General features: G+C 39.5%; 1 protein-coding gene and 1 pseudogene across 15 annotated transcripts in view; both read left to right on the forward strand.

Moving 5' to 3' along the window:
- The window catches only part of PDE4D (phosphodiesterase 4D), a 1,566,198-nt gene that overhangs the window by 733,808 nt on the left and 814,763 nt on the right, over positions 1-17,627 (forward strand). The window lies entirely within an intron of this gene.
- LOC112207341 (U2 spliceosomal RNA) lies at positions 5,938-6,116 on the forward strand (annotated as a pseudogene).

Genomic DNA, 17,627 nt, shown 5'->3' on the forward strand with positions numbered 1-17,627 from the left:
CTGATCTAAATTCTAGAAAATCTATTTCCCACAAGCAACAGGATCTTCTATTTTCCTGCTTAACAGTGTTTATTTTTGCTTTTTTCAGCAGCTTCACAACTTCTGACTTGGTTGACTTTTTTTCTTTTTTAGAGAGAATGTCTCTCCTCCATCTGCGAAGTGCTGCATTTTAGGTTTGGTCTGACAAATTGATGCAACAGCTCAGGTATATATGACAAGGAAATTGAATTTCTATCCTCGAAATCAATTCTGAACAATAAAAGCTGAGAGGATAAGTTTATTCAAAGGTGATTTGGTATTGCGACAGGCTGGTCCAAATCAGAACTCAGCAACCTGATTTTGAAAAATTTCCAAGTTCATGAAAAGAATCACTTTGTACATAAGGGCTTTCTACTTGTTTGGGTTTGAGCATAACTAGATAGCTTAGTGGGATATCCATATTCTTGCATTTGATGATCACATTTGGCATCTAAATATTATGCTGTTTTCAAATGAAAGAAATACTCCTGAATAAGAGAGATGGAATGAATTACATACAAAGAAAACTTAAAATAACTGTCATCTAAGAAGATGAAAAAGCAAACAAGTACATGTGTTCTTAACTTTTGGGGGCTTGCCTTTAATTTTTTTAATAAGGCAATTATCTGCTATTAGTAATTATAATAGGAGCTAAAATCCAGTTAATAGTCACTGTGTGTGAAACCCTGTGCTGAGCACCCCAGGGCATGGCCTCCAAGAGGACACACAACACTCTTTTTGGAGAAAGCCGAAGACAGTGAGGGCAGTGACTGAAGGTCACGGAGTTGGTAAAAGGCAGAGCCAAGGCTCAAACCCACACAGCCACATACCTGCAACTGTGTTGTTAGCACTGCACTCCCCAGTTACCAAAGCCTTGTTTATTTTCCAGTCCTAAACTCTGCTTAAATGTGCATGAGGAGTAATTTCATTTTTTTTCCTTTTCTAGACTGTAAATTTGTATAATTGGATTTCTACAGGCTTTTGTGTTTCTGGTGAGATTTGAAATGGATTTTTCAAAGTTACGATATTCAGTGACTCCTATAATCTAGAAATTTCTCCCAAGACACCAGACCTCCTCCCTGATCTTTTGACTAAAAGCCTGGTCCCCAGCTGTATTCATTTCCTAGGGCTGCTGTAAGGAAGTATCACAACCTAGGTGGCTTACAACAGCCAAAATGCATTGTCTCACAGTTCTGGAGGCCAGAAATCCAGAAGTAATGTGTTGTCAAGGTTGTTTCCTTCTGAGAACCGTGAGGCAAGGATTTGTTCCAGGCCTCTCTCCTGGGATAGCTGTCTTCTCTCTTTGTTTCTTCATAGTGCCTTCCTCCTGCATATGTGTGTGTCTGCATTTCCCCATTTTATAAGAATTCCCCTCACATCGGATAAGGCCCACTCTAATGACCTTATTTTAACTCGATTACCTCTCTAAAGACCCTATTTCCAAGCAAAGTCCCTTTCTGAGATACTGGGGTTGGAACTTCAGCCTATTTTTGCAGGGACACAATTCAACCCATAGCACCAGCTCTGAACCAGGGTAGTGCATGGAGGTGGAGACCTAGTACCGTGCTAAGGACCCCAGCTGACAGTGTGGTCCGAGGCAAGTTTCCCTTCTGCCCAATAGGGGATTGGATTGACTGATTTCTACTGTAATATAGTAGAAGTATATATAGTAGAAGTATATATATAGAAGTAACATAGAATTCTATTTTTATAGAATGGCTGTAATTTATTTAATAGATTTTCTCACTGAAGTAATTTCATAAAAGTTTTTGGAAAGTTGGCTTCATCCTTCTACTTTCATGCATTTGCCTCAGAGATTAAGTGTCTGCCAGGTATTCTTTCAGCGTGATCCACTGGGGAACCCACAGACCCTGCCTCCTCCCACTTTCCTTTTCCTTCTGAGATCTCTTTATTCTTCCTGTTCTGTGTCCAAAAAGAGGAACCAACTGCCCCCTAAGTCTATCCTCACATATAGAGCCTCTTACATGACAGGTGTCAGGAGAAACTAAAAACGGTTAGACTTAGAAGGAGCTAACTATTAAATGGTGAATGCTTAATCAATATTCATTAATCAGGAAGGTTGACCATTGACTTTACCCTCTGTGACTTCACTGGCTCTTTCACAGCAACGATTCTTGAGAAAATACATGGCCAAGCCTTACATTAGCTGATCTAGTTTTCAGAGCCCCGCTAGGATATGAGTCCTGGTATTGCAGATGAGGAAACAGGGTCTCGCAGATACACAGAAGCTCCTCTGGGTGCACACAGTGAGTACTGGGATATAGGCAAAGGCTGAACTCAGGCAGCTTCTCTCCAGGATCCACCCTGAGTGATGAGCTGTGTCCCAGGCTGGAGAAGAGCCATGCTGCCCACTGTCTGGGCCTATCCACAAGCTCTTTCATTCATTCTTGGATTTTTCCAGCTGAAAAAAAGTGTTATATGAAGGATCAGAGATGGCATCTTAAACTTTTTTTTGCACAATTCATCATTAATTCACTGTTTTTTAAACTGTTGTCACAAAGAGTTGTTTTGAGTGCCTTGATGAACTATGTTTTGTTTGTTTTATTACATTTTCACTTGAGATTTTTACTGTGAAGCATGCTATTTTGAAGACAAAATTTTTAAAAATAGAGAAGGGCAAGAAGAATGGTGGACAATGCAGGAGGTGACAATGGTATAATTACAGTAAACATTTATAGGTCAGTGGAACATAAGCCCTGAGGGAAGGCTCTGAAAGCGGCCCTGCAAGCAGGAGGGAGGGAGGGAAGGAGGGAGGCAGCCCTCGCAGGCTGCCGGGAAGCACCAGGGATGTCGTGCCTCACTGTGCCAGCCTCACAGATGGCATCTCAGCGACATGGCTGTTCTTTTGTCTTTTCTTCATGAGCATCTTAGAGAAGCGCATTTATGCACATTTCTACCTACAAAGTTTTGCCTCGGTGTGACTCATCTTCTTTCTGTCTCAGATAGGATTACTCTTCAAAGGAAAGATAAAAAAACAAGTTCTGAATATAAAGATGAAGCCAACTGCAGGGCTTGTTGAATTACCTCAGAGATAGCTAGAGTTGTCTGTGTGTGTGTGTGTGTGTGTGTGTGTGTGCGCGCGCGCGTGCGCGCCTCTGTGTGTGTGTCGGTGTATCTGTCCATGTCTGTGTGTATGTCTGTGTCCATGTCTGTATGTGCATCTGTGTGTGTGCATGTGCCTGTGCATGTGTGTCTGTGCATGTGTGTGTATACACATGAGTGCAATGTCCCATATTGGCAAATACCACATGGTAATGTCCTGCACGCCACAGGAGCTGTATATATGAGCTGTATTTTCATGATGGCCCACTGGGATAGGGATTAAATCAGATGATCACCATTTATACCTAAGTAGTAACACTTAAAAATGCAATTGCTCTCTGTCACCACGGCTTAATCTATGAGCCCCTAAGGGGAAAAATTCTTACATTAAAAAAGCCATTTCATATATAGATAAATGTTGAATAGGCAGGTGTTGATCAGAAGGTCTAATCCCCATCCACATGAAATGAACAAGTCAAGCAGATAATTGTTTGACTAGAGCTTTCCTTTGCATTAAATGTGCCTGGAAAACATTTCTAAAACCATTCTTTTCTTTTTGGTTGAACCATTATGAATGAATCTCCATCCTTTAAAAGGCTAGATGTTCATGTTCAACTGTTTTGGCAACTGACCTAAACCAATATTATTATGAACACATTTTGGTTGTTTTGGTTGGACATTGGTAACTGCCAGTGAAGTTGGAGGTGAGAGGAGTTAACTACTTCCTTATAATGTCACCACCTAATTAGAATAAAAGCATCTTAGATTAAATTCTGATTTACATAAGGATATTTATTAACTAAACAATTATTCAGCAGGCATGAAATAAACAAATCATATGACTAGTTCTCTCTCTAGGTGCTTGGCCACCATTTGCAAGCTTCCCTTAAGGCACAAAATCCAAAATTCCAGAGTCAATATTTCATCATCACTATAGACAAAAGTTTGTGGTATTCACAGCTGGACGCTGGACATCTCCCAGGACGTGGTTCCTGAGTCATTCTGCCTCTGAGTGTGTTGCTCCCATGGAAATCATGCACCTCCACAGAACTCACTCGGGCTCCTCGGGGACTCCTGAGTCTGCAGTCAGATTGCTAGTCTTGCTCTGATTACCTACCTATCGGACATTCCATTTGACTGTCTTGCCACTGAACTCAATGGCTGTAAGCTGACTCTTCTTCCCTGCAAATCAGCATCCTCCTGACTTCCCCACTTCTGTGAATGTCATGATCATTCTTTCTGCCACCTAAGCTTGAAGCCTACAGTCATTTTTTAACACAGCCACCTTCAGCTCCAATTCCAATTCCAATCAGTCACTCTTTTCTCAAATCTCCCTTCATACCAGTTCCTGTCCTTCTGTCTCTTCTACCCTAAGCCAGAGCCATATCTCTGCAGATCAAGGGCCTTTTTGTTCTGTTTCTTCCCCAGTCAATTAGTTTACATGATGCCAAACCCATCTTCTTAAAACCACCTGGATTAGATCACTCCTCTGTTTGAAGATTTCCAAAGAGGCCTTATTTTGTAGTGGAAAATGTCCAAACTCCTTTGCATATTCACTTATTCTCAGCATGCTTTTACCACCTTGCGTTCTTCTCCTTCACAGCACAAACCTCTATGCCAGCTGGATTTTCCATCCATAATCCCCTAAATACATCACATGCATTGTTGCATTGGCCACCCTTGTTAGTGCTTTTTCCATGTGGTGTTCTTACTTTCCTCCTTCACTCCATGCCCACTTCCTCAAAACACACACACACACACACACACACACACACACACAGCTTCTTTGAGCCTCAAAGTTGGTTGCTAGTATTTTAAGTGCCTGGAATTTGAAATGAAAAAAAATAAAAGTAAACTGGTTTTAAATGTAGGCGTTGCCACGTATTGGTTCTACTGTGGCCTCAGACTTGTTATGAAATATTTCCAAGCCTTAGCTTCCACATGAGTACAATGGGAATAATGCCTACCATCCTATTGCCCATCCTTAATTAATCTTAGTTCCGTTTCTGTGCCACGTTTCCTCCCCAGGGAAGCCCTTTATACCCTTACTACTCATGGATTTATCTCTTCTCTGAGCCCATAGAACTGACTTCTGTTGTCACTGCTTTAGTAAAGTCACCATTTGCTTGTTTAAGGTCCCTCTTCTATTTTCACTTATTGTGTTTCGGAGCCACACATTGTATCCTATACTAGACTTTGAAAATACTTTAGTTGCAGTGCATTATTTTTGTGTAGTCAGAGTACCCAGGGCAGTTTCTCACACATTCTCTCGTTTTGTCTCATAACATCCCGGGAGCTGGATATAATCTGTGATTTATGAGGAGAGAAAGTGAGAGTCAGAGGTGTAAGTGAGTTGCCTAAGGTCACTCAGAGAGTGAGTGGCAGAAGCAGCACTTGAATCAAGTCTTAGGATTCTAAGCCCGGGGCTGTCTGCTCCCTCCTAGACCTGTAACTTTAGAAGCGGGAATTTATTTCATATTGCTTATATTTCAGTATTTATTTTTAACCCTTATAGGGCCCAGTCTTGTGACTGACTGTAATTGAGAAGGTACTCTACAAATATTTTTGAAAGAATAAATAAAATGAATACTACAGACCATGTTAATAATGTCAAATAACTCTGGGAGTTTGAGGGATAATTCTGTCAATACGAGTTGAGGGTGTGCTTGGCCTCTCCACCATTTACCCTGCTTTTATGAGGGTTAGCAGCACAATGTCTTCATTCTAAAACACAGAATCATGAGGTTAAAGAAAGCACGCAATGCCATCAGCTGAGAAGAACCAGAATTCACAGTGCAGGTTCTCTAAAGTGGTTTTGTGTTGCTCTCAGCGCCGTGAACTCCCACCATTATATTCATAGCTTTTTAGCCTTTGGCTAAGATCAAGTAGAGTGTTTGTTCTCCTGGCTTTTAATAAGTAATGTGTTCTCCATCCAAGGACAACATATTTAGGCTGTACATGCATTACGAAGTATTAAGCTCCTGTTAACAGTAAATTTCTCAACAGGAGATTTATGTGAATTCTCTTGGATGTTATTCTGTTGACATTAGGAACAATTAGGAATATAAAATGCCATGGCAGATTTTTCTGTGATGCTGGACGTACTGTCAGGACTCTGAGTCTGTGTACTTGGAAGTCTTCCTCAGACAGGGACAAGGCGCATTCTCTTTCTCAGGAAGAGAATTAACAGTGCACTCCCACCTCCCTGTGCTCACCACATGGGCACACATCCCAGGGCGAGGGTGGAGTGAGCTCAGAAGAACCCACGCTGAGCACAATGAAAACGAAATTATTATCAGAGAAAGAAACAGATTGCAGCAACCTGGGTTTAACAGGACACATAGTAGTAGACAGGAAGTTTTTCGTGATCTATAACACATTTTCATATTAGGGTCATGTTAATTTCACAATGAATTTCATATTAGGCTCAATTAGAGAAACAGTAAAGAAGGAAGATGGGATGACAGGAAGCATCGAAGAGGAGGAAGCAGAATGGAGGCAGAGGGTGGAATAAAAAATAAGGACAAAGAGAGGAAGGGGAAAGAGAAAGAAAACGAGAAGTAACGTCAGCAGCTCCGTAGGTTCTGAGGTGAGTTAGCTGGTCGTAGGTCAACAGCTTTAGTCACACATCCTGTTATTCACTTTGGGCATCAGAGCACATTTTCACTACCCTTTGAAATTTCCATACAGTCTACAGTGATTTTGTAGCAATCTTTCTTTACCGGGAAATTGCTTATCTGCTTTTCTTTTCAATCTTTGAGGTCAACTTTTTAAAGGCTTTAGTTTCACATGAAGCCCGAAATATTTTGAAGGTAAGAAAAAAACGTGCCTTTGGTCTTAAATATTTCCACTTAAATCTTGATTCTGGGCTACTTTAATAATTCCAAAATAAGCGTGAGTGGCTTCTTTTTTCAATAACTGAAATACAACATTTTAAAACACTCATGTAATTATTTTGTTGTGTTCAGTTGTTTGAAAGTAGACAAGGTTTGATTTGACAGAGCTGTGTTTTAACCTGGGCTCTACATGTCACTAAACTACTGTCCCCTGTAAGCTCCTGTTTCCTTGTCTACAGATAGAGGTACTCCAGTAGCTCTCCAGGCTCTGTGTGTCTCTTTCACAGGTTTGGCATAAAGTAGACAGGAATGGTGTCAGTTCCTCCCTCCCCAAACTCTCTCCAATGAGACTCCCACCAAGTGCAGAAACGTACAGAAAGAACTCTTTCTGCTTTTCAACTTCCATTGATCACACTGAAAGAAATATCACATTAGCTTATAAGGCTCAAAATTATTTTCAGTGCTACAGCTCTGTGTACTCTAAGATCAGAGCAACATAACTTTGGTTCTGGATGAAATCGAATCAGGACCTGACTCTACTCCTAGAAGAACGCTGACCCCAAACTCCTGTTTTGCAGAACCCTGAAGGAGCAAGTAAAGATGCCAGCCATTAAATATGAAGACCTTCAGAGACCTAGAACTAATGGAACTAAATCAAGGATTTCTATTTTATCTTAGATTAAAATGCCGCTTATATGCATTCAGGGCATAGTTTTCACTCCCATCAGGAATAGATTCATACCTGTATAAAGCTGGGAATATAATGACTAATTAAATATACTGTATGACTTCAATATAGCCAAGAAAATTACAATCATTCCAAGTAATACTGTTTTTCACCAGACACAAATCTGAGGATCTTGAATCTTAGCACTGGAAGGAATGTAGACATCACGCAGGCTCATCACTTCTCTGGCACAGAACTTGACTTGCCTTGAGCACATGTCTGGTAGCTTCTTCCTGGGAACATAGATGACATAACGCATATTGCCTTTCCAGGCAGCTTGATCTGTCATGAGACAGCTCTGGCCTTTTAGAAACCAGCCTTTATACTGAGCTGTGAGCCTGCCTCTCTGTATTGTACATTTTTTGTTCTTAATTCTGAACAAAAGGTTTTTGTGAATTTTCTTCCTGGAAATGGTCTTCACCACTTGAAACAACTGTCATGCCCATCTGAGCATATTTCTTAGGTGAGGCTTCCCAGTTTGGGAGATGCTTCTCTCATGAAATATTTCTGAATTCATCAGTATCTCTGTTCCTATAAAACGTGTGGCTGTCTACTTCAGGCAAATCCTAACCAAGCTCAGGTAACAGTGAAGTGATTGTTTGCTGTGAAACAGTATTGTACTGTTGAAGTTAAAGAGGTCTATGATTACATTGTGTTTATTTTGGATTTTGCATTATTGAGTATTTTTTACTTTATTTTCTTTTTGTAAAGCCCATATCACTACCTATAACAAGCTTTTGATAAGTGAACTTTCTAATTTTTCCTATTCTATAGATATGTAAGGGAATCTTTAAATTTTTCCAGGACTTTCTAGCCTAATGCAACAAGGGAGGTTACATTAACTATAATAATTTAAATTTCATTAGTTTTTTCCCACATTTGCTGAAGCAATTCTTCTACACAATCTATTTCATTATTTCTGGGAGTTCCAAATGTGTCTCACAGGAACACGTCCCCCTTCTTGGAACCACTGCTCTTCCACCAGAACCAGCAGCTCTCTGGACTCCCCAAAGCTTGTTAGGTCTCATTGTTACCCAGGGAGTCAACCAGCTATCACAAGGCCATGCTTTGGCTTTGTAGCTGCTCCAATGGATGTTAAAATTTCTCACTTTGTTCCTGATACTGTACGGAATTATATGCAACATCTCTTTACTTAAAAGCTCTCTGCTTCTCCCAGGATCCAGAGATTCATCCCTGGAAAAGCATTCAAGTGCAGCTGCCATATTCCATTTAGAATGCCTCCTTCCTTCAGACAGCCAAGGTTTTGTTATTGGGCTCAGCTCTATGTGCCCAGCTCCTTCTTCAGTACAAGGAGCTCTCTCCAAAGAGGTCACTAAATCCCCTGCAAATAGTCTTTAACTAGACCTTTTCAAACCTTGTCTCTTTTTTTCTTTGAAATGACACTGTACCATGAACATTTTTATGAAATCAATAAACATGTTAAACTTCATCAAAGCCATCATTTTAAAGTCTTCCATGATGTCTATCTTATAGAGATATACCATACTAGAATGCATTTTTTTCATTTTTCTATTGCTGAGAATGTTGGGTTTTATACATAGCTTGTTATTTTAAGTAAATGTTGTGCTTTACCTTGTTCCTATTATACTTTTAATTCAGCCTACTGTTAGCATCTGTGGATGATTTTCTATGCTTATGTGTCACTCAATATGTTAGCATCATTCCCAGCTTTTGGCTTTACATATGCATTTTTAAGATGTGTCTCTTACCTTTTAACCATCAAGTCAGATTTTAGTTGCTTGATAGACCCAGCTTTTATATTTCAGTCTATGCCACTTCTAAGGACGTTGTAGTGAGATGCCTATATAAAAGACATACATATTCAAGGAGTGAATTAAAATCTCACTTGAAATTTTAAATGTCACTGAATATTAATTGTGGTCGCTAATTGGTATATTTTCTAGTAATCACTTCAAAAGCTCCTCATTAAAAATAAATTATAGAATTACAAGAGCTTTTAGGTATAGTTCAATGATCTAATTCCATCCATTTATCTGTCCATCTATCCTTCAGCAAGTCATTTATCACCTTCCTTCTGTATATTACAGATGATGATAAAGACATCTGGGACAAAAAGGTAAGTCACAGACCTACCCATGTGTATGGGTGATAGAGTAGTGAATACAAGTGACAAAGGGTGTGATTCCTTCTGTTTGAGAGGTGAAGAAAGTATTCCCAAAGCAAGTGACATTGAATCAGCACCTTAAGATAAAACGAAGAACTCAGCAGAAAGAAAGTGAATGGGAAGATGTGGTAATAGGTTTAAATGGACATGGCATGTCGGCAACTAAATTTCTGTAGCTCCAGAATATTCTCCCCGGTCCCCTGAGACGAAGTTACAGAGCTGTGAATCTGGTAGTGAAAGCCTTGGTATAATGAGCATAAGAAATGTGCAGATTATCTACCATCAAACAGAGGAAGAAATCAAGGTTATTCAAGTAGAGGAATGACACGTTTTAGAAAGACTTTTGTTATAACGTTATGGGAAATGGATTATAGACTGGAGGCAAGAGATAAGACATTGTCAGTGTGACAGAATATTTTATTAATAAAGCACATAATTTATACTCAGATCTATGTGAGATGAGACCAATTCATGTCAAGATGTCCAATGTTTTTGAAAAAATGCTAAGTTTTTGTTATCGCTTTTGTTTATTTCCCTGTGAAATATGGTAGGCTAGCCCTCTATTTCTCCTGGCGAAATCTTTAGATAGGTGGAAAAAAAATGTTGAAAAAGGGCATCAATGACCTCTTTTATCTTGGTTTTATCTGCCTTTTGGAAGATAGTTGATTCAAAGCTATGAAAAATCATCTCACCAATCCCGTATTTCATTTGGTTGGACGATGTGTCAAGAGAACGCCTGAGGCTTCCTCTGTCCATTAACAGGCCAGTCATGAGTCACAGTCTGAACATGAGGAAATGTTCATGTACTTTTTCATAGTCATGGCAATGAGACTTTTTTGTGCCCAAAGTACTATCCTCGCCTAAAGTCCCTGTTAAAAAGGTTATTTTCTGCCACAGGCAGGTAGCAGAATGTCAAGATCCAATTCCAAGTGCTTCATCATCACTCGGATAGCCTCAGGAAGCTGAGGTTTTACAGCTGCCTGGAACCCACATGCTTCATGTGATGTAGAGCAGCCCTGTTAATTAGCTGTTTCAGGATTCTTAATGCCCTATGGCTTTGGAAACACTTGTTAGCCAACAGAGGGAGGGGAAGAGCTGGAAGCAATTGGACTACAGCCTGAATTTATTTTAATTCAATTCAGTAACCACCTTATCTTTCTAAATCCCTGTTTAGAATCTGTTGAAAATTATAGTTGATTTAAGTTTTTCTCAGTGATGCATCCTGAGAGAAGAGGGAGATTACAATTCAAGGTTTTCTGAAGCCACAGAAATGTGGAGTGCTGCAGAAAGAGCTGATCGACGGAACTTTCCAGACACATGTATGCAATTTTCTAAAGGCTAGAAAATAGATGCCGGGGATTGGGAGAGGGGAGGCCAGTTGATGTGGAAAGGCTTGTGTAGAGTGCCCACGAGTCTGCATTTCTGTTCGCCTACCAGAAGAAACACTGCCAGTTCCCCCCACCCTCACCCCAAACCATTCTCACTGCAGAGAGCTGGCACTCAACAAACTCATAATTTTTCTCAATACAATTCTCATGACATAACCTGACCAACCATATGAAACCTAATGAAGAAAACAACCATTGCCATTGGCAACAAATGCAGGAGTTGCATCATAAGTAAACCACATACTTTACTTCACAAAGTCGAACATTAGAGTACCACCTGCAAAAACATGGTACCATCCTTCGGTACGGATGAGATAACAGTTTACAAAACCTTCACTGGAAAGTCCATACCAAAATTTTTAAAATGCATGCAAAAGCTAATTGTGTTGACATCTTTCTTATCAGAGCTATTGCAAATTATTTTGTCTAGAGGTGGTTCTTAAAACAGCCACCTGTCTGTCCACTAATCATGTACATAGCATCCTCTTCCTCATCTTCATCCTCTGAAATAACACCAAGAGGTGAAAGAGTGTTTCAGTAGCTCACCATTCTTGGCTGTTACATAATGGGTCAGATTCCTTTCTGAGTAGTAGGAGAGGTCAGTGATCCAGATCTATATATCTTTGTGCTTTTTCCACTAATACATTCTTAGAACCTAGTAGGTGCTCAATAAATGTTAGCTGTATGAATGAGTTAGTGAATCAATGAATGAAGTGTTAATTTTTAGAAATATTATGGTCAGAATTTTACTAGGAAAAAACATTTCTTATAATCACAAATGAAAGCTAGGTTTACTCAAAATTGGGAATAGTAAGTAGTCTTTCCATTTCCCATACCACAGGTATGCTTGTATTCTTCTTATGTGCTTATGAAAAGAGAGAATGTGGATTAAGTTATAAACTATTTGTACATGATATTGTATATGTAAAAATCATGTCAGTTTTGAGGCCAGGATTTCTTTGTATTGAGTAAAATTTTCCTAAATATTTGCCCATTGTATTAGTTCATTCTCACATTGCTGATAAAGACATACTCAAGACTGGGTAATTTATAAAGAAAAACAGGTTTAATGGACTTACAGTTCCACGTGACTGGGGAGGCCTCACAATCATGGTGGAAGGCAAAAGGCATGTCTTACATGGTGGCAGACATGAGAGAAAATGAGAGAAAAAAACCATGAAAAAGGGGTTTCCCCTTATAAAGCCATCAGATCTTGTGAGACTTATTCACTACCATGAGAACAGCATGGGGAAAATTGCCCCCATGATTCAATTATCTCCCACCAGGTCCCTCCCACAACACATGGGAATCATGGGAGCTACAGTTCAAGATGAGATTTGGGTGGGGACACAGCCAAACCACATCACCGATTTTAAAACATGCTTGATATCAATTTATTGCTAGAAAAATATAATTTGTATTTTCTTTTACGTTTTTAATGACTGATTGTACATTTGTTCCCTCAAAAGAGGCTCTCCAAAATACTGCCTAATTCCTATGTTAATAGCAACCCAAACATGTTTTCAATACAAATATTAAAACAAATTAGCTTAACAAATACAGAAGGTAATGCCTGGTTTATACAATACGGATTTGAGAAATGCAGGTTTCAACCTGTTCCACACCATGCCCTTCATTATATTCTTCTGCCAGAGATTTTATTCTTTACTTTTCATTCAATCAGAAAGAATTGAGAGGAATTTGAGCCCATTCTGCCTATTTAGAATATCATTTGTACTGACTTTAATCTTTTGCTCCTAATCCATGAATTCCTGAGGTCTTTTATTTACATCCATAAATTTGAAAAGCACAATCCCCTTTTTTTTAAAAAAAAAAAAAAAAAAAAAGGAAGTTGCTTTTGGGAATCAGAGACATGTACCTCTTTGTTCTCTTGGAGAGCTGTGGGTTATGGGAGGGAACTCCTCATCCTGTTTCCTGATACGCAGTCACTTCTCTCTTACACAGATGAGTCCTAAAACCTTTGTGAGCTCAGACAAGTTGGCTGGTTTTATTTTTATTTTTTTATTTTTGAGATTGTCTCACTCTGTCACTCAGGATGGAGTGCAGTGGCCCAATTACCAACTCACTGCAGCCTTGATCTTCCAGGCTGAAACCATCTTCCCACCTCAGCCTCCCAAATAGCTAAGACCACGGGTGCACACCACCATACCCACTAATTTTTTGTAGAGATAGGGTTTCGCCATATTGCCCAGGCTGGTCTTGAACTCCTGATCTCAACCAATTCACCTGCCTTGGCCTCCCAAAGTGCTGGGGTTACAGGTGTGAGCCACCATGCCTGGCCAAGTTGCCTGGTTCTTTACATGGAATGTTCTTTACATGGAATGTTCCAGGATCAATTAAACACAGATAAATAACAACTTATGTTTTGTAAATAAACACATCTGAATTGCATCTTACTCCAATTTAGATAGAAATTGATATTTTTCCTTTCAAATGAAATAAATATTTTAGACTAGGACATCCCAAGTGAATTGAAGATTGGTACAGGAGCCTGAGGAAGGAAGTTTAAGAGAGTGAAAGCATGAGAGAAGAGCCAAGATTATGTAGCCCAGAGAAGGAAAGAATTATTACCTACCATTACTTTAAGGGAATGTGCTTCCTCACAGTAGTGGAAGACAGATGCTCATTTTTTATTCAAGACTGTGTAAAATAAATGGCCTTAATTTATAGATGTGGATGCTGGTTTATATCAATACATCTCAACCTGGGATGGCTCCCAATCTTGACTACACATGGGAATAACTTGAGGAGTTTTACAAAAAAACTGATGCCTGGGTCGCACCCTGAGAGATTCTTATTTATCTGGTCTGGGGTGGTGTGGCCCAGGCACGAAATTTATAAAATTCTCCGGGTGATTCTAATATGCAGCCAAGGTTAAGAATGCAGCTGTACAGCTGTAGATTGAAGAATACCAAAACCAGGCCTTCTGCTAGTGCCTGAGCTTCTCCTCATTTTAGTTTCTGTGATGTGTTCAGACATTGTTTCTAGAATCTCCTGGGTAATATGAGTTATAGTCCTTTGGATGGAGTAATACATTAACACATCCATACTCACATAGTTTGGAAGGGGCCAGGATGCAAAGGGAAGTTGGAGGAGGAAGAGAAGGAAATGGTAAAGTCCAAAGCATGGGTGAAGGGGGGCCAATATAAACCCACAGAGCAAAAAGGAGATGTTGGGTCATCATATTCTATTACATAATTGGATTTACATTTCCTTGTCTTTCATCGCTGGTCTTTACTCCCACAAGTCTCCAAATACAGTCATAAAATTCTCATGAGTTGTTATAGCAAAATTGCTTATCATTTACTATTTCTTAAGTGAATGCATAAACTGTATTACTTTGGCAGAAAGGATGTTGCTGGGTATCATATGTAATGTATACTAGTAAGGTGGACAGGACCATTAGGACTTTAAATTCCTTTATAATCTCAAAAGTCTGTGATTCTGATCTTCCTGGTCTTGCAACTCCAGAAAAGGTGGTAATCACTGGAGTAGGCTATTTATGGGCCTGTGAGATAGTGAAACATGCTATTAAGACAAAATGAGAGACTTCCTTCTCTGAAATGGTTCCACATAAAAGTAATATATGGCTTAAGTATCCAGGGGCTCATGTAATCTCTCCATGTCAGTATCTTTTACGGGGAATTATTTAACCAAACATGTATTGAACACTTACATGCTACACTAAAATCCCAGATTTGTCAAGTTCCCGTTTACAAAGTGGGTACTAAGCCTAAGATATTAGCAATACTTGTATCTGAAAAGGCCTCACATCTAGAAACTATAAAGAACTTCTAAAAATCAATCAAAACAACATAGTTCTTAGAAAATCACAAAGGAACAGGTTTTTCAGACTCGAGGATGTCTATATGGTGAAAAAGCAGCAGTATTTTAGAGTTGGTCTGAACTGACTCACAGGAACCTATTTTTAAATGTCCAGAAATTTGTTAAGCAAATTGTTAATGCATCAAGTATCTAAAGTTTAATTATGTAAACTTCAAGTTATCTGAAAAACATAATACATACTCAAAACTCTCATCCCTTCCTAAGTGTTTTACTACATTCTGTTATTTCTGTTTGTGAGGTCATTTGTTTATTGCATCTGTATGATGGAAACACTGTATAAACTGACATGTTATTCCCAACTCCACATAGGCTGATATAACGTTGGTAGCTTAAAATCAGCTTTAGTCCAGGTATTTATACAATGGAAATCAGCATATGCCACAAATCAGGAATTGATTTTTTTTTTTTTTTTTTTGAGATGGAGTGTCACTCTGTCGCCCAGGCTGGAGTGCAGTGGTGCGATCTCGGCTCACTGCAAACTTCACCTCCTGGATTCAAGCGATTCTCTGCCTCGGCCTCCCGAGTAGCTGGGATTACAGTTGCCCGCCACCATGCCTGGCTAATATTTGCATTTTTAGTAGAGACGAGGTTTCATCATCTTGGCCAGGCTGGTTTTGAATTCCTGACCTTGTAATCCACCTGCCTTGGCCTCCCAAAGTTCTGGGATTACAAGCATGAGCCACTGCGCTCGGCCCAGGAATTGATTTTTTGTTTAATGGTGTTGACTGTCTACAAACTGATTAAGAAAATGTTATTAAAGTTGTACATCATGTCTGCAACCATTAAATTGTAAGTAGCACAAAAAATCTGGGGGAAACAGTCTTCTAGAATTTCCAGATGCAGCAAAGAAATTGCCTTGTTCCAATATACATTTTTATTGTTTCACTTTTGTCTTACTTAACCACTAAGTAAGACATAGTTCCTACATAAACCAATCATGTAGGAATTACACTCCTTTTTCAATTACAACTTTAGTTTGATTACCTTTGTGGTCTTCTGTTCTATCACCGTTCTTTTTTTTTTTTTTTTTTTTTTGAGAAGGAGTTTCACTCTTGTCACCCAGGCTGGAGTGCAGTGGTGTGACTTCCACTCACCATAACCTCTGCCTCCCAGGTTCAAGCGATTCTCCTGCCTCAGCCTCCTGAGTAGCTGGGATTACAGGCACCTGCCACCACATGTGGCTAATTTTGTATTTTTAGTAGAGACAGGGTTTCACCACGTTGGTCAGGCTGGTCTCGAACTCCTGACCTCAGGTGATCCACCCTCCTCAGCCTCCCAAAGTGCTGGGATTACAGGCATGAGCCACTGCGCTCAGCTCACCATCGCTTTTAGATAAGGAAACTGAGCCCTAGAGAGTGGTTGGCTCGCCTCAGGCTCCAGGACAAATATAACTTAGTCAAAACTATACTCCTGTTCTTTCATTCACATAAAACTACCTGTCTAAGGACGCTGCAGCAACACTGCTGTCAGGCCAGAATTCAGTAAGTTTACAGCTGAGGCCTTATCTATAGACCATTGATTTTGCTCAAGGAAAAAGTTACACAAACTAGCAATAGAGTCCTGACCAGGCATTACAAATTCTACACTGATGTGTAAAAGAGGGACTAGGCACAAAGAATACATGCTTAGCACAATCTATCTTTATTATAGGAAAAGCAATTTAAAACATATTTTACTGAGTAGTGCCAGAAAATTACCGAAAAAGAAAGTTAATGCTTTTTCCTTCTCAAAACCCTTCTATAATGTGTAGGCATTGTCATATTAGAGAGACTCCTGGGAAATGCTTGGTCAACTAAAATTGTTAAAGAGCTAAAATTGAACATTGACTCAGAAGCAATGTGAACTACATCTTCCCACTTCCAGGCTGGAGTGCAGTGGTGAGATCTCAGCTCACTGCAACTTCTGCCTCCTGGGTTCAAGCAATTCTCCTGCCTCAGCCTCCTGAGTAGCTAGGATTACAGGTGCCTGCCACCACACCCAGCTAATTTTTTAATATTTTTAGTAGAGACGGGATTTCGCCATGTTGGCCAGGCTGGTCTTGAACTCCTGACCTCAGGTAATTGACCTGCCTTGGCCTCCCAAAGTGCTGGGATTACAGGCGTGAGCCACCGCACCCGGCTCACTGACGCTCTTCTTAATTTCTTTTGCCTAAGAAATAGAAGGTATTCTCGAGGGAAAAAAGGCATTGACAACTAGTACAGGGAAATTGATGACAACATAAGGCTGTTTGAGGAAAAAACGTGGGATCTCAAAGACTGTTGGTGGGAGTGTAAATTGAATAATCTACTTTGGAGAACAATTTGGCAGTTTCTATTAAAATTTTAAAATGCTGATATCTTATCACTTAATCCTACTTCTAAGTATCTATTATTAAAAAAAATACTTGGCATGTATTCCCAATGCGTTTTGCAAGAATGTTCTTTGTAATTGTCAAAAGCTGGAAATCTGAATGTCCTCCAGTAGGGAAATGGCTAAATGAAATATGAAATAACCATACTATTGAATACTATGCATCAGCTAAAAATAGCAAGAGATCTTTGTTGAGTGAAAAAATAAATTGCTGATTGATCATTAAATATAAC

The sequence above is a fragment of the Pan troglodytes genome, chromosome 4, assembly GCF_028858775.2.
Source record: "Pan troglodytes isolate AG18354 chromosome 4, NHGRI_mPanTro3-v2.0_pri, whole genome shotgun sequence".
In the NCBI taxonomy this organism is placed as follows: Eukaryota; Metazoa; Chordata; class Mammalia; order Primates; family Hominidae; genus Pan; species Pan troglodytes.